The following is a 16,127-nucleotide window of genomic DNA, read 5'->3' as shown; positions in this document are numbered from 1 at the left end:
TGAGGATGCGCAATATCTGGTGCGAAACTGATCTATGGTTGCTCGAACTCTGCGACTCTGCTGGGCGATTATGTCAACCGAATATTGGACGCAGCGCAGCGCGTAATACGTCGCGCAAACCGAACCATTATTTTGGTAATAAATTTGTACGATTTGCAAATGTTCTTCCGGAGTAAGTCTGTTCATTATGAATTTGTAAACCAAACTGAGTATAAATCAGATAACAGCTGTCCAAAAACCCAACTCCGAAATAAGTTTTGCCTCATTGAAAACCATACTGCTAAAACAACATCGGTTATATCAGTAACAACTCGATTTAGTAATACTCATTCGGTACAGAATTTATGAAGGTAAGGAAGCGGTCATATAACTGCAGACGAACAGTTAACCGAACAGTCCAAGCCAATTATTGTGTTTTAGTGAGAGCTTTATCAGGTGCTAGCTTTTCGCTATAAAAGGTTGTGAAAGAACTGTGGTGACCAAAGGCTCAGAATCAATTTGAAATGCTTAATTACATTTGTTAAAGGTGTAAAGCTTGCCTTGTACCAAAAAATGTAGTCAAGGAAACCTTCAACCTTACACAATCAACCGCCTCATCAGCATTTTTATGATTTAGTAAAGGATGTATTGGTAGCGTGTGTGTGTCTACTTGAGAAATTGTATATGTTCCAGCTGCAATATAATACTTCGCTTGTGATAATTACATAAGCGTGCTCGTATTCGCATTTCTAATTCAGCCGAAAATTTTAATTTTCCTCTTTTTATTAACCTTCCCTTGCGATAATAAATTTTAATCACCGCTGCAAGTAAATACTGTGTATACGAGTATTTGATGTCATAAACTATACTTTTATGCAAGAATGTCTTAACGATAATGTAACAAATGTACTGGTATATACACAAATATACGTATGTCTATATATTTACAGAAATGTTTATATGCCTGCAAGTATTTCGCTATTTTATCACGAATTTTTACTTCAAAATCTCCAAGCAGATACCAAGTACGCTCGGTTGGGTAGTAAAATGCCATCCGGTTGCAGTAAGTATCTTATCACTAAGTTTCCGTTTCCGCATAGCACGCGTTAGAACCACAAAATTTTTGGCAATGAATTTGGGAAGTAGAAAAACGAAATTGAGAAATCTTCGGAAATAGCGATAGCAAAATGATAACGACGAGCGCGTTAATATGTGGTATAATGTGTATGTTGGATCGTATGCGTGTCGCATACATATTTTTATTTGTATTTAAATTACTGAATTACTTTTTCAATTACTGAATTACTCTGTAATTACTGAATTACTTTTTCAATTACATCCTGGTTACTCTGAAATACTTTTTGATTAATTATTCCGCTACCTTTGAATTACTTTTTTAATTACTGTTGCATTACTTTTTCAATTACCTTTGAATTACTTTTTTAATTACGTTTTCAATTAACTTAAAATTAATTTTCAAATACTGAATTACTTTTCAATACTGAATTACTTTTTCAAATACTTTTTGTTTAATTTGCCAATTACCTTTGAATTACTTTTCCAATTACTTTTTAATTACCTTTCAATTAAATTCGACGACTTAATCCCTTTTTCAACTATATTTTAGTTAAAAACTCAATTATTTTTTAATTACTTTTTTTTAATTACCTTTGAATTACTTTTCCAAGTACTTTTTGTTAATAACTTTTTAAAAATTTAGTTTTTGAAACTTTTTTGCATGTCTTGTTTTTTTCTCTGCCAGAAGAAGTCTTATAAACTTCAGCGTATGGCTTTATAGTTGCATACTTGGTGAACCCTTGTTAATCAAGGTAGTATGTTAGACCAAGGGTTACCGCTTGCAGTTGAATGATCTAGTAATCTCTAGTACAGAGTTAAACCTAAAATTTCAGCAGCTATTACTTCCAAAATAACTCGAGCTGTTAGGCAAAGCATTGCTTTAGACTAAAGTGTGCCAAAAAAAGTTTGCAACAACAACAATGCATGCATATTTATTAGCAATTTTTGCACCATCAACCAGCGAGTCCATCGATTTACCTATTCTAAACTATCCATCAGTCGATCATTGAGCGTGAAAAGCATGACCCACAGCACCAACGTTCCTCGGCCAATACCTACACACACCTGTCAGGGACAAGGCTAACATTAGCGACAACAACAAAAATTCAAACTATCAAACTCTAAAATGGAAAATGCAAGAGAAAGAAGAAAAAGCAACACAAACTTTGTGGCTTTGGACGCTAAAGCTTTGCAAGGCAACAAAATTGTATCAAACGAGTGGCCAGGAAAAATGTTGCATACCAAAAACTGCAAGAAAAAAGGTGGAATAAAAATTGGTCAAAATGAAAGAAAATAACAAAGCTATTAGACCGAACACACACACACACAGACACACGTACATACGAAGTCAACCGAGTGAATAGATAAACAAACAAATTGACAAGCTAACGGACAATTTTTTTGGCATTTTGATTTTATCGAACAAGCACTTAAGAGACGAAAAAACGCCAGTGAAAAAGTGACGGATAACAAGGTGACGGTGTGGAAAATCGGTTCAAGCAAAATGTTAGAAAACAAGAAAAATGCTATAATACCCTTCATAGGGGAATTTCTAACGAAAAAATGTTATAAAAAGATATTTATCATGATTTTGCTCGGTCAGTTTGTATGGTAGCTATATATTATAGTAGTCTTCGATCTTAACAAAATATTTGAAGATTGTAGCGCAGGCATGGGCAATAATTCATGACAAGTTTCCTGCATATATTTTGGCAAATAAGAAGGTCTTCCATACTATGACTTGATTTTTATTGTTCAGATTGTATGGCAGCTATATATAATACTATAGTGGTCTGATTTGAAAAATTTCCTTGACGATTGTAGCGTTGCTTTGACGATATCTTGTTAAATAAAGAAGTTGGCCATACGAGAACATGATTTTTATCGGCCAGTTTGTATGGAGGCTATATGTTATAGTGGTCCGATATCGGCAGTTCCCACAAATAAGCAGATTCGTTGGGAGAAAGAGATGTGTGCTAAATTTCAGATCGACATCTCAAAAACTGAGAGTCTGGTTCGTGTATATACTGACGGACAGACAGACAGGCGGGCAGATGGAGAGGGCTAAATCGAGTTAGTCACGCTGATCATTTATACCTATATACACTTCATAGGATTTCCGACGTTTCCTTCTGCCACATTTAATATACCGTGTTGAGGGTATATGGTAAAAATTGTGGAAAAAACGCGAAACTTACAGAAAAAAAACGAAAAATAATTGAAAAATAAAAGAGTAACCCAACAACATAATAAAACGCCTTTAAGCGCCTAAAACTAGGCCAAATGGCAGATAATTTCAGCGGCAAATATATGTGAGCGATTTACGCTGTCAAGCCTAGCGCATATACACAAATTTATATTAAATTTATTTGGTTGCCGCCTCTTGCCTGCGCCGCCATGATGAATGCCGTTAGCAGATAAATAAATGTGCAACAATTTATTTAATAAAAAATTCACTTAAGTTCAAAGCAAACGCTAGCGTGTTTAGTTTTCGTATCTTTTGATTAAAAATAAATAAATAAAAAATAAATACGCTACATATGCGCATAAACGCATATCGGCCGATCTTCGATTAATCTTTTATGCATTACGCCTTGCGCCCATTTCGCACACACGAGCATGCTCGTATGCATTTCTAAGCAATTTCAATAAACTAGGCACTCGACAAACAAACACACATACACACACACGACTTGCCTTGGCATGGCTTGACTTGGGCTTTGTGCTTATCTGTGGCATTTTAACGCCTGTTGTTGTCGATTGCTCATCTATTGTTATTGCTGTTTTTCCTTTTGTTAGTTTGGCTATTACTGTCAGCGCAGCCACGAGCAGCAGCAATGCGTAGATTTTATATGCGAGTACTCGTACATACAATGGCGCTAAATCAACAAAAAAACTTGCACAATCGCTCCGAATGAAATGAAAATTGCAATATCCTTTACGAAATGAGTGATTGGAGAGATTGGCGAAATATTTGGAAAAGTGAAGGAAATTATAAACCTAGCTTGAGCTATGTAGAAAAAAAATGGTTAATTTAAATTAAGTTGCTCTTATTAAGTGTAATTACTCTCATAATGTTAAGTTATTTTCATTAAGTTAAGTTACTTTTATTAAGTTAAGTTTTTTTATACGTGACGTTAAATTGAAGAAATAAATAGTTAATTGAATTTCTGTTGCTCTCATTAAGTTATTAAACTTTTGTTAAGTTAAGTTACGTTATGTGTTTAGGTTAAGTTACATTTTTTATGTTACGTTAAGTTGAATTATAGTAATAAATTGTTAATTTAACTTAAGTTTTTTTTCATAAATTTACGTCATATAAGTAAAGTTAAGTTTTATATATTACGTTAAGTTGAATTGAAGAAAAAAGTTGTTAATATAATTGAAGTAGTTATCACTAAGATATGCTTTTTTCATTAAGTTATGTTAAGTCTTTTATATATTATACATAGATATGTATGTACATACGTTACGTTTTATAGAAGAAATAAATTATTAATTTAAATAAACTTGCTCTCATTAAATTAAGTTACTCTCATTAAATTCAGCTATGTCATATAAAATTAATTTAATTTTTTACATTACGTTAAGTTGAATGAAGGAATCAATTGTTTATTTAAATTAACTTGCTTTCAATAAGTTTAGCTACTCTCGTTAAGTTGAATTATGTCAAAAAGTTAGTTAAGTTTTTTATGTTACGTTAAGTTGAATTGCAGAAAAAGTTGTTTATTAAAATTAAGTTCCTATTATGAAGCTACTTTACTTAGTTACTTTTCTTAAGTTAAGCTACATCACATAAGTTAAGTTAAGTTTTTTATGTTACGTTAAGTTGAATTAAGAGTATAAATTGTTAATTTAAGCTAACATTAAGTTATGTTACTTGCATTAAGTTAGGTTACGTCACATATGTTAAGTTAAGTTTCAATGTTACGTTAAGTTAAGTGTAACAATAAAGACAAATTGAGTTTTTCTGGCCAACTTAGTCGAGACTCGAAGTTGTAGTTTGCCTTACTTTAACATGTCTATGAAAGACTAAAAAGATTAAAAATAAAAATATTTATTATTGGCTTCTAACTGCTTTAACGCATTAAATATTAAAATTCCGTCAACTTTTTGAGCAACTTTCGAAAATTTTAGGTTTTGAAAAATTTTATACTTTACCAAATTTTTTCTTTAAAACTACACAATTAAAACTAAAACTATTTAAAATATTCGCTAAATACTTTTGTGCAACGCGAACAAGCATTTGAGCTTTGTTATTGCACAAGCAGCTGCAAGTAGGCGCACAAATATTTTCGCACATTGCCATTGGCTTTGTTGGCGTTGCTTTTGTTTCAAAATGCATTTTCTACGTTTTTTTGCTTAATTTTAATTTTTTATTTTTACTTTTATTATTTTTTTTTGCTTTTGCATTTTATTAAACATTTTACGCTGGTTAGACGTACGCCATTCGCCAACAGCGCCGGCAATTGCATTGCGAAACGCTCGAACCGTTCGACCAGTGAGCGGCAGCAACAACATATTTGGCATTTGAATGGCAACCGACGCGACAGAGCGCCGAAAACGCCGCCCCAAAATGCAATGATGCGAAATTTTGGTAAACAAAATGGGGGGTGGCGAGGGCGAAAGCAAACACGAAGCGATTGCAGCGAGCAAATATATACGGACTATTGGTTTTTTTTTTATTAATATATGTGTGGCTGCGTGTGTGAGTATATGTGTGCGGAATGTGTGTGTGTATATTCTATATGCATATTTGTCTGTATAAATATGTGAATAAATAGTGAATATCAAAAAAAGTGTTAGCATAAATTTTTTAAAATGCACTGAGGCTACAATGTTGTTAAGTGGTTTGATATAATATATATTTTTTGTTAATAATTTAAAATGTTGAAAAAATATGAAAAAATTGCTTAAAAAATATTATAAAATCATGCTTAATTCATGAAGTGCAAATATATTTTGGCACTGTATATTTATTTTGTATTTAATGCATATTGATACCTTAAACTGGGTATATTAAGTTTGCTTCTAAGTTACTAACATACAGAAGAAAACGTTGGAAACCATATAAAATATATATATGTATATAAATGATCAGCGTAATCAGTTGTGTCGATTTGGTCATGTCCATCTTTTTGGCTGTATGTTCATCTGTCTCTATATACCCGAACTAGTACCTAAGTTTTTGAGATATCATCCCGAAATTTTGCACACGTCCTTTTCTCCCCAAGAAGCTGTTCATTTGTGGAAACCTACAAGCTGACCGTTTAAAATCAATTCCTTGTATGGAAAAGTTTTTTATTTGAAAATATATCTCCACAAAATTTAGCATGGATTATTGTTCAAAGAAAAACTATAATATCCAAAGAAATTATTCAGATCGAACTACTATAGCATATAAATGTAATACAAAGTAATCGATCAAAATCAAGTCCTTGTATTAAATTTTTTCAAATTTACAAAATATCCTCACAAAAATTGACATGCACTATTTTCCAGCGAGTGGCTGCAAACTCCGAAGAAATTTTTCAGATCAGACTACTATAGCATATAGCTGCCATACAAACTGATTGTTTGGAACCAAGTCCCTCTATGGAAAACTGTTTTATTTAACAAGATATCTAAACGAAATTTCGCACAAATTATTAAAAAAGAAAAGCATACAGTCTACGAATATATTGTTCAGATCGGACCACCATAGCATATAGCTGCCATACAAACTGATCGATCAAGATCAATATAAATAGCTTATTATATCCTTTAATGCTATAAAAAATACACCTGTGTAGGGTATTATAGCTTCGTTGCAGCCGTAGTTAACGTTTTTTCTTATTCTATGTTTCTTATATGTTATGCATGTGTGTGAGTATATATGAATGTATATGTATTTGCATGTACACCTGCACCACAAATCTCAACAACATGAATGACATTTAATCAACGAATTTTAATTCTCTGCAAACAATGTATGCGGCACATGTGTTATACACATATTTACATACATATATACGCATACACATGTAAATATATTTTATATCATATATTTCATATAACAGCTCACCTTATATGCTTGTGAAAAACGCTTGCAAATATTTTTCCGATTTCTAATAGCCAATGAATGATTCACTTATAAATATTGTATTATATTATTTTCAACGAAACAGATTTCGGTTTTTCCTAAATTTGATTTCTTATAATTGATTTTTCATACTTTCGCAATGCGCATACACACATATATATATACTTTTACATATACGAGTACACCAACCAACTCATTGCGAGACTACATTGCACATGGCTTTTGCTCTTGCTTTAATTGTCATTGTTATTCTTACTGTTGTTGTTGTTGTTGTTGCCTTGCAATGAATGGCTATTTTTAAACGCTTCACTTGTACAATTTAATTAATGCCCATTTAATTGTCTTTGTGCCGCAAAAATATCCGCCAATCAGCGTTTGTGTTGCGGCTTTAGTTGCAAATCTTGTAAGAAAAAAAATTATTTTCCTAATTTTAAAATTTCTACACACAACTCTATTGTTTTGTAGACAAAGTAGTCAGCTATTAACATAGCGAAAATGCACGTAATTGACAATTTACAAGAGAAAAGAAATACTTTTTTTTCAATTACAAGGAAATTAGCAGCAATTTGCGTTGCATTATATTTGCATAATTAATTTATATATCAAAATAATTATATTGCAATTTAAATTTAATGTAATTATAGTCATCTTCAAAACGCAGCAAGAAAAAAAGTTAACTACAGCTGCACCGAAGCTATAATGTCCTTCACAAGTGCATTTCCTACAGCAACTACCACACCATATCATTAATGTATGTAGAATAGCCAATTTGTATGGCAGCTAGTATATGCTATAGTGATCCGTTCTAAAAAATTGATTCGGAGGTTGTAGCCTTTTCTTGGGCAATAATTAGTGTCAAATTTTGTAAAGATATTTTGTCAAATAAAAAAGTTTTCCATACAAGCATTAAAGTTGGACCGATCAGTTTGTATGGCACCTATATGATATAGTGGTTCGATCTGCACAATTTCTTCAGAGATTATAGCGTTGCTTTGTATAAGAATCCATGCCAAATATCATGAAGATATATGACAAGTAAAACAGTTTTCTATAGAAGCACTTGAGTATGATCGGTCAGTTTGTATGGCAGCTATATGCTATAGTGATTCGATACCGGCGGTGAGCAGCTTCTTGGTGAGAAAAGAACGTGTGCAAAATTCCAGATCGATATCTCAAAAACTGAGGGTCTAATCCGCGTATATACAGAGACATATGTATAGCTAAATCGACTCAGCGCGTCACGCTGATCTCTGATCTTTCCTTTTGAGTGTTATAAACACGAGAGTTTTTCAAACAACATTTTTCCTGATGACAACATTGAAAAAGTGAAAGTCGAAAATCATCGTGTTAGCATTAGAGAAATTAGCACAGGCTCCCAGTATCCACTAAGGATCGAGTCAACATATTTTGATTGAGATTGAGCATCGTTGTCAGACTCAAACCGAAAGTCCTCAGTTTTTTTTTCCAAAAGAAAACTTGTAACGAGGGCATGCAATAGACGAACACCAACCAAAAACGTTGCCATACTTTTGGAAAAAGCGTCGGAAGTAAATTCAAGCATTAAAAATAGATACCCCAAAGGAACTAAAAGCCATATCGGCCGACTGAATTATTTAAAGGATCATATGGGGTCAACGCATCAAGTACATGGTATTGATTTCTGGAGCAAGAAAACTATGATCCAACAATTTTACTGGATTTGGAGACAAAATCATCATGATAAATCAATCAATCAATGGTGCAATTTTGGAAGAAATTGTTCGGTTTGGATTAATATAGCATATAGCGACTATATAACATAATATTTATTACTTTTAATACATAAGTTTGTATGTATGTATACATATGTACTTATATAATTTTACTTTTATAGTAACATAGCTTTATTTACAATATGGCTTCAATACAACATATTTAAAATATTTCCAACTTATCTAATCATCTAACGACTTCCCAGAAATCAGTCCAACAGGCTTTAATATCGCCTCTCTTAATTTATATAAACCCGAATACCATTAAATTTCAATCAGCGGGTTGTTTACCCCTCAAACATAAACTCAGCTCATATATGCAAATAGTTGACACCCACATGCGGAATAACTGTAAATATGCCACAGGTAGTGGTAGGGCTATTCGCTCACATACTAACTGCTTTGGCTCTCAAAGAGCATGTGTTTTGTCGCTCACCTAAGCTGATGTTTGCACCTATTTACATACATACGACGCTTAATCTACAGTTAATGTGTTAAGATTGCAAACATGACGCAGAGGCAAGAGAATGTGCATATCGGCGCATGCGCTAATTTAGCGGCGGTGCGTGGTAACAACCAATGAGAGAGAGAAAAGTAAACAGAGTTACAGTGGTTAAAACAGTGAATGAGTTTCAGTAAAATTTTGTATCAAAAATTATTATAAATTATTAATTTGCGAACATTTACAGTAGTGCACGAAAGTATATAGACAAGTTGAAATATCAAAGATAGAGAGAATTTGTGCTTAAAAATATTAAGATCTTTTTATACCACATATTATATAATATTTAATATTATCATTCATAATTGGAATGAAGAACATACATTTGAATATATTTTTATAATAAGGGTAGATATGACTTTTGAATTACTTAAATGATGAATGAAAATATTCAATTTAATAAGTAAACGATTTTTGTTGGTTAGTGACGTTAGTTCTTGGTGAAAATTTCATAATAAATAGTTTTAATTAAAAACTAAGTCGATTAAAAAAAAAAAAACTAGAGTATCGATCGTTTTAAAATTTTAAAGGCTTATTTATAGAATATTTACTTTATATATACTAGGTAAAAATTTTGAAGAAGAAATTAAATATTTTTTAAGTTAGAAGCGATCTTCAACGGCGCTAAAAAATGTCCACCACTGCTGCAGTGACTTCGGCCTTCTTCGTGGATGAAATCTATTAAAAATTCACTACTAGAACAGAGTTGAGAATTTTTAATAAAAAAATTTGGAATAAAAAATAAAAAAATAATTTTGGATAAAAATTAAATGTTGGACTAAAAACTAAATTTTAATTTTTTAATCCAAGATGTTTGGGATTAAAAAATTTTAATATATTATTTTTTGATTTGAATGAACTTGAAAAAATTTGAATGCTAAAACAAATTATTGCTTAAATTCTTAATTAAATACTTGAGATTAAAACGTTTCTTTTGTTTTTTCAATCCGATAGTTGGGATTAGAAATAAAAATAAAAATGTGGGATTTTAATCCGGTATGCGGGATTAAATTTTTTAATCTCGTATTTGGGATTACAACATAAATAAAAATATTAATTCGAATTTTAATTCAATTATTTCTTTAATGCATAATTTGCAACCCTGTACTAGAAGATAATGGGTGTATAATGATTTAGGAAAAAAAAATCAAAAGTTGACAAAATGGCGGTGTTTTTTTTAATATTGAATTTTACAAAAAAATTTTTGTGGTTTTTGGCCTAACAAAATTCGGTTTTTGATCAGTTTAAAAAGAGTAATAGGTTGTTTATAGTGATAGGATCATTTGTCTCCGAGTAATCACTCAAGCAAATTTGAAAAATGTTGTTTTGAGAAAAACGCGTTTAAAGATAAACTGATAAAGCTGATTGAACAGAGCGATAACACTTTAGAAAGCTATATTATTATGTTTTACGATAAATGTTGTTTTTAAAGATAAAAGTTATTTTTACACCTATCGAAATTTGAAGAAATAATAATATGTAATAAAATATAAATCCCACAGTAACCAACAATTTTAGAATGAGTTTTGAGCTATTACGCTAAAGAAAATAATATATAACTTCTCCTAGCCCCTACTTTAGGAATCATTCTAAAAAAAATTTAAAAATTTTCAGAAAATTTTAATACTTACTTTGCAATGTTGTATGCGAGCTTCGATATATGTCCAATCTAATCTCAGAATACCACATTTAAGTTCAATAACCTAACCATTTTCCTTCCATAAGAATCAAATAGATTTCTAGGCAAAGATTTCAAAATATTAACACTAAAAATTTTCTAAAATTAAATTAAATTTGGCAGGTAAGACAAAAATTTTATAGCTTAGCATATTTACAAACCTAATTATTGAATGTAGACCTAGAGGAATTAAAAAAAAAATCAAACCTATTTATTAGTAAAATAAAAAATAAAATTTTAAAAAGCCCTACCATTACCAAAAACTTCAAACACTTGACTTCTTGCCACGGCATTGGCGCCTTGGAACCTTTCATTCTGTAAATACACTCCTGTAGGCACTTTTTGCCTTTTTGTTGTGGGCGCGCTCGCCACTTCACAATTCATGTACACTTGTTCGCTTGCCGCAAACGCAACTCAGGCGCGCAGCAATTCTCTCTCGCGCTCTCTCACTTGCCGCTCCGCGCTTTTTTACCAGCGCTCCGGCTGAGCGTATGCTGGCTTGTGGTTTATGAAACGTCATGAATTTACCGTTCACTTGGCCACGCTTGTTCAGCCGCATTATACATACGCATGCATGCATACACACACATACCGATGTGTAGATATATTCGCCGCAGAGTGCCAACAAAAAAGCCAAAATCAAGCAAGCGCTAGCCAAAACACTCGCGTACAAGCGACTCGGAAGTCAGTCACAATTGGACAGTGTACATTGTAATTATTTTTCGTGAATTCAACCTGCAGCGCCGCGTTTCGTCGTTTCACATTGCGAGTAGTAGCTCTGTGTATTGGATAAACAAAAAAAAAAAAGAAAAACAAAAGCAATAAAAGAAAATCGTAAATAATATTGTGCGTTTGTAGATTTGCATTTACGGAGCATACAAATTGTCTCGTAGGCGGAGAATAGACGGTGAATAATAATAATAAAAACACTTGTAGGCCGGCATCTGGACGGGCGTTTCATTGAGGTATGAGCGTTTTCATAGTGAAATATGTTTATTACTCGATACAAGTGCAGTTGTTATTGTAAATGTGTGTTGAAAAATGCATGGCCACCATTTTTGTTGCATCTATTACAACAACTATAGTATTTGGCAGTTTCAAAATGTTGCAATATTAATTGCTGTTGTTTCTTTTTTGTGAGATTTTCAATTTTGCAATGCTTGAAAATTGTAATTCGTTTGTTTTGTTGTTCGGTACAATCGTTTGTTGTTTGTGTTTTTGCTACATATCTGTCGCTGTCACTGCCGCCTTTCAGCGCACTCTTTTCCCCTCTCTTAGTGCTGTTGTCGCAGCCGCTCACACACACACGCATGCACATGCGACCCATACAACGCCACTTTAATTCACAGCGCTTCCCCGCTACCGCTCAGCTGCTGCGCGTTTTCGTCGCTCTTTTTGACTTTTCATGCGCGCGGCGAATTCATCTCAGCTGCGGTCTCTTCGCTCAGCACACTCAGCAGTTACATGCTCATTTTATATATATGTTTGTGTGTAGCTATTTATATGCTTGTTCGCACTCCCATCCGGCGGCGCGCTCCAAGCGTATTACATTCAGCTAAGGTACAACGTCTGCAATTGCTCGTGTACTTACACGAATTGTATTATTGCTGTCGCGCTTCGCTGTTGCTCTTACTCTTGCTTTTGTTGTTTTAATTGTTGTTTGCGCTGCTGCTGCATGTTGTACGAATCGTCTAAACTTCACAAGCAATATACTATATGTCTATACATACATATGTTTGTGCGTTGCTCGGCGTAAGTAGACGAGTTGCTGCAGCAACAACTCGCACGCCGCTCGGCCACTATGGATACAATTTTCAATTGCAGGAAAGGCAAAAACAATTACAATCGGCAAACGTCTGAGTTGTACTCGCAACAGCGTAAAGTGTATGTGCCTCCCCCAGCCCGGTTATTGCTATTGTACTGTGGTGTTATTTTGAATGAAAAGTGGAAAAAAATATTGAAAGAAAATAATGCGTGAGCAAAACTTGTAATACATATTATTTAGCAATCCTATCAAAATATCATTAGAAGGCGTTTTTATTTAGACGATTACATGAACTCATCTATAGTTTTATAAATACTTTTAAGCCAGAAACAAGCGTTGATAGAAGGTGACAGCCTTATTGTGACAGCCTAAAAATCTTGATTATTTAAAAAAATAAAATCTAATATATTTAACGCGATGTCTGACAGCGCTAAAAACAATGGTCCTTCACTGTGATGTGGTTCTGAGCTTCTTCGTGTATGTAAACTAAAAAAAAAAAATTCTTCACTACAAGACCCGTAAAAAGATCTACGGTCGAAGAAAATCAAATATTGACAAAATTGCGGTATTTTAAAACAAACAGTCGAATTTTACTCAAAGATTTTTGCCTGCTAAAATTCGATTTTTCTACAGATCAAAAAACTGTAAGGTCATTGTATGGAGTACTTATACATACATAATATGCAGAATATTTTATAGTGATCGGATCATATACCTCTAAGAAGTCATGCAAGCTAATTTTCAATATGTAAATTTGAGAAAACGTTCAAAGATAAACTAAGATAAGGCGCTGATTGAACTGAGCGGCTACACTTTAGAAGGCTGTAACTCCAAAACAAGTAAAGATATCGATTAAAAACTCTAGTATGTTATTTTTACACGTATAATCTATCGAAATATGAAAAAGTCGATTTTTTTAATTTCACATTAGGTGTGCCTAGAATAAAATTTAAAACCCACACTAACCAACACTTTTAGAATACATAAGTATTAAGCAATTAATATAAGAAAAATAAAGCGCTTGACTTTCTCTAATCCCTATTTTAAGAGTCATTCACAAAAAAAATTTACACATTTAATTAAAAAATTTTCAGAAAATTTATTTCTTATTTTGCTTTGCTACCTAATCTCAGAGTATCACATTTGAGTTCAATAACCTAACTATTTCCCATTCATAATCTAATAAGTTTCTAGTTACTCTTGTCTGTTGATTTTTCCAATATGTAAGGGCTAATTGGAAGCTAGAAACTTCGTCATATTATATACAACACCCTTAACTATGAAAATATCTTCACGAAATTTGGCTAAGGTATAATCTCCGAAGAAGTTTTTCTGATTGGACCACTAATGCAAAATCAAGTTATTGTATGGAATCTTTGGTGTTTGTGAAGCGTACAGCTTTGGTGCAAACGAAATTATTCTTTATTTTTTTTTAAATTTTTTTACATAAAAATAAATTTTGATTAATTCGAAAAAATACTATCTATGCTTAGTTTTACTTGTAATATGACAATAATTTGGTTTGTTATATTTATATAAAGAATTATGTCTAAAAATTTCCAATAGTATTTTACGTCTACCACCCACTGTGCGCAGCCCCAACACCGTCATCGCTGCTTGCTACTGGTTGCTGCCGCTGTGCGCCTTTTTGGCGTATAACGTTCGGACGGCTGCGCTGCGCTGCTGCCCCTGCTTCGTGTTGGCGAAATGAATTTTCTCTTTTTCACATTTGGGGCCAATTTTTTAGTACGAATTGTACTTTGAAGCGAATCGGAGGTGCTGAGCGGGTCTAAACTACCAAAACCAACTACATACCGAGATCAATCAAAAAAAAAAAATCACTACATTTTTGTGTGCTGTAAAGTTGTAAAATTGTGAAATTGTAATTGCAAAAAGCATTGAAAATCAATTCGAAGAGCGGCAAGCAATTAAATTTGTGCGAAAAAAAAGAAATTTGCATTGTGGCAAAAGTGGCAGTCAGCCAGCGAAGGCAGCTAGCAAGCTATAAAAAAGCAAGTGCAACAACAAGTGCAGCAAAGGCATTTGAGTAGAAGTAAAAAATTCCAAAGTCATAATAAAAAATAAAGAAAAATTGCAACAAATTCCTTGTAAAGAGCTGTAAGCTTGAAAAAAGCTGGAAAGGAAGCATTAAAAAAACACCACCAAACACTTGAACCACCACTAACAGCAGTAAGAAACAATTACAACAAATAACAATAATAACAACAGCAACTAGCAACAGTGTAGAGACACATACTTATATAAACTTAAGTAGATACACATAGTTATACACATACACACACAAATACATATACATACATATGTATATACAGAGCGACTAACAAAAACTTTAAAACTTTAAAACTCTAAAAAAAATTAAATATAATAAAAACACACACAGCCATACACTTGCATATACATACAAACACAAAACATTTGTAAAAAGCAAACCCAGAAAACTAGCTGTGAAACAACAACAAAAACACACACAGACACGCCAAAAGGTGCAGTACGAAAGCAGAAAGTTTACTAATTCTGTGCAAAATTGCAAAAGTTTCGAAAATTTCCACAAAATTTGTGTTAATACCAAAGCAAATCGCAAATCGCTTTTCAAATTCGCTAAATCCAAGTGAAAATTATACAAAAATAAAAGTTTTCTAACGAAAAATGTGTGTTTGTATGCCATAAAGCCCGAAATTCTTATCAAAAAGTCGAAAAAAAAACGTTGAAGGAAAACCGCCGCTATAGCGCTCGGCATCAGCTACAACAACAACAAAATTGAAATTAAAATTTCCGCCTCCTCAGCCTCCACCAACACATTTATACGTCGGTGTGTGTGTGTGTGTTAGCGCGCTTTCTTCGTGCATGTGTGTGTGTTTTTGTAAGCCGAAGTTTGCAAATAAACGCGTATGTGTTTGTAGCGCAGAAAGCGAGAACTGTTATTCCAAAAAAGGATTGGAAAATCGCATCAAAACTGCAGCAAAACCTGCAGTCATCGTTGAAGCCTGCAAACTTGAAGTTGCGTTTTCGGTCGCGCTCAAAGCCTATGCGCGTGTAGTGTGGTGGTTGTTAACAACTGTGTTTTGGTGTATTTACGCTAAACACGCTAATCAATCAGCTAAGAAGTCGGTGTGCAAAGTAAATATACACATAAATTAAAAACTGACGCCCGTCCGTCGGCAAAGTGAAAGTGCAAGAACGTAAGAGTGCAGCAGCGGCCAGCCAATAGCCAGCAGCGTGGAGCTAAGTGTAGCAGCGGCGACAGTTGAGGAAGACGTGCTTTGAACGGTAAT

At 33.1% G+C, this 16,127-nt stretch overlaps 1 protein-coding gene across 11 annotated transcripts in view; it reads left to right on the top strand.

The window, feature by feature from the left end:
- Positions 1-11,786: 11,786 nt before the first annotated feature.
- Positions 11,787-16,127, top strand: part of sm (heterogeneous nuclear ribonucleoprotein L) — a 237,508-nt gene continuing 233,167 nt past the window's right edge. For 6 of the 11 annotated variants that reach the window (XM_036374938.2, XM_036374932.2, XM_036374927.2 and 3 more), the window contains exon 1: positions 14,585-16,122. The gene's annotated coding sequence lies outside the window, so the exon portion shown is untranslated. Of the gene's footprint in view, positions 12,035-14,584; positions 16,123-16,127 lie in introns of those variants that run through there. The other 5 variants (XM_070109120.1, XM_070109119.1, XM_036374941.2 and 2 more) reach the window with 2 other exon arrangements.

Source organism: Bactrocera oleae, chromosome 4, assembly GCF_042242935.1.
Source record: "Bactrocera oleae isolate idBacOlea1 chromosome 4, idBacOlea1, whole genome shotgun sequence".
NCBI lineage: Eukaryota > Metazoa > Arthropoda > Insecta > Diptera > Tephritidae > Bactrocera > Bactrocera oleae.
The sequence above is the reverse complement of the archived record's forward strand: the minus strand, read 5'-3'. Positions and strand labels throughout refer to the sequence as shown.